This window comes from Tachysurus vachellii, chromosome 17, assembly GCF_030014155.1.
Source record: "Tachysurus vachellii isolate PV-2020 chromosome 17, HZAU_Pvac_v1, whole genome shotgun sequence".
In the NCBI taxonomy this organism is placed as follows: domain Eukaryota; kingdom Metazoa; phylum Chordata; class Actinopteri; order Siluriformes; family Bagridae; genus Tachysurus; species Tachysurus vachellii.
In genome coordinates, this window is record NC_083476.1 from 8395008 (window position 1) to 8397541 (window position 2534).

Sequence of the window (2534 nt, forward strand, 5' to 3'; positions counted from 1 at the left end):
TTCCAAATTCCAGACCGATTTGATGTTACGGCAAAGCTTCGACTTCTTTTAAAACACCCACACAAATACTCGTTGTCGAGTTTTAAATAGAAACAGTAAATAAACTTCATCCTTTTTTAACGTGATTCGTTTGATCACATTATTATTGGATGTTGATAAATAGTTTGATAATTGTATTATTATTATTATTATTATTATTATTATTATTATTATTATTATTATTGTTATTATTATTGTTGTTGTTGTTACTACTACTACTACTAACAATAATAATAGTAATAATAATAATAATAATAATAATAATAATTATTATTATTATTATTATTATTATTATTATTATTATTATTATAAAATATTGCCCTCTCATAGTCAGTTGTTTACGCGTAAATAACAATCCCCAAACACAAAACATCTAACAAACTTAATAACACTTTTTTCCCCTACTCGTTTAATTTATATCGATTGTTTCATGGTTAAAAGGTGCGTTTTAGGCGCCATTGAAACTTCTTGTAAGTAATAAAGTCATTTTTATGGAATTAGTGCTCTACTAATTATACTAATGCACTGCAAGTATCAGACGAGGTCAGAATATATTAAAGGAAGGCGATATATATATATATATACCCTGAAATGGAAACATACAATCTGATTGATTTTATTTGGTATGTAAATTAACCCGGAATTGAAGTTATTTCCTTCATACAAAGCTTTGCCTGTTACCGCAAAGCATGGAGCCTGACATAGTGCATGTAGAAAGAATCTACAAAAAATATCGGCCAACTAAAGAAGCAGATACGAGCCGAGAGCTTCTTACTGTGGCACAATGAAAGCACCCGGCGAGAGAATAGTCTCAAAAAACATGCTAAAGCTGGTGGAGAAAGTGGATCCGGTGCATTTAGAAACCAACTGTCAGCGGAGCAGCACAGACGGCGTATGAGGGAAGAGTTGTGGGTATGTCCTTGTTTTCTCTCCTGCTTTTTGGCGAGGAAAAAACAAAACATTATTGTGCTGAGCACTCAGTGGAGGGCACGAGACATAAATACGGAGTCAGAAGCATGGCGTTGCTAAAAGCGTAATAAAGCGAAAGCGAGGCTTTATGCATATGTTAGAATTTTATGTCTTAAAAAGGAATAAAAAAATTGTGTTGAGTGATTTTAAATCATCGCATTATTTAAGTGCATGCCCCAAATCGTCGCTTGATTGATGGTGTACTTCGATTTTACGACTTTTTCAATAGTCCGCGTCTCTCTCTCTCTCTCTCTTTATTTATTTATTTATTTTTTTTTTTTATAGCTGTACAAAGTGAATTGCTCTCAGCGCGGGTCATAATTATCCGTTTAAAACGCGACGACAGACGCTTAACGACGCTTTCACACAAACCGAGAATCGCTTGCAAAGAGATATTACACAGAGGACAGAACTATAAATCAGAAACAAACTGCGTCCAACCCTCGTGTTAAATATGCCAGTCTTTTAACCCTTTCGTTTGGTATCTTTATTCAGCAGTAAAGGATTTTCCGTAGCGGTTCAAGTGATTTTTCCCTAATAAATAGGGTTTAAATGGTTGCGCACAGCCGGGAACAAGTACACAACATTGCTGCAAATATATTGGCTGCCTCTAATGCAATTCATTCTGTGTGTTTACTTCGTGCAAAATTGTACATATTGGATTTCTGCACACGATGCCAGAACCTGAAAGCTGCACGGATATTACTGGCTTTCTTTGTAAAGCGCGAAGAAAAAGAAAAATGTTTCATTTAAATGTATTGTGTTGGGGGAAAAAAAACGTTTTATCGCTTCATACATAATGGGAAAGAGAAGGGTGTCCGGTTTAGGATCTACAGCCAAGGTGAGAAAACCAAACAAAAACAACAGACATAGTATCTAGTATCAAAGAAGCTATAATAATAATAATAATAATAATAATAATAATAATAATAATAATAATAATAATAATAATAATAATAATATAAGCTGTTTCATTTATCTATTCAATTAATTAAAAACGAATAATTTTGTAATATTGATTGATATTGAATAAAATAACAATAACAACAACAACAACAACCACAATAATAATAATAGCAATTATTATTATTATTATTATTATTATTATTATTATTATTATTATTATTATTATTATTATTATCATATGCTAATAATAATAATTATTATTATTCCAACACTTGTTAAAGATTTATTTATTGCGCTCTCTCTCTCTCTCTCTCTCTCTCTCTCTCTCTCTCTCTCTCTGTGTGTGTGTGTGTGTGTGTGTGCCTGTGCGTGTGCGTTTGTATGTGAAGTGTAATTGGTAGTGAATCAGAGCTGAGTCACACCTCTCCTCACACAAGAGCACATCAATCACGCACAGCCTATAAATAAAAATAGACTAAAAAAACACAAACAAATTTGCGGAATGCAAGTCAATGCAGCGCATCTGGGCGGAAAGTAGACATTTTCACGCACCCTAGAGATGAGGAGGGACTTTTAATAAAGCCACGCAAGTAAAACACCGCACGCTCTTCGGAGCTGAG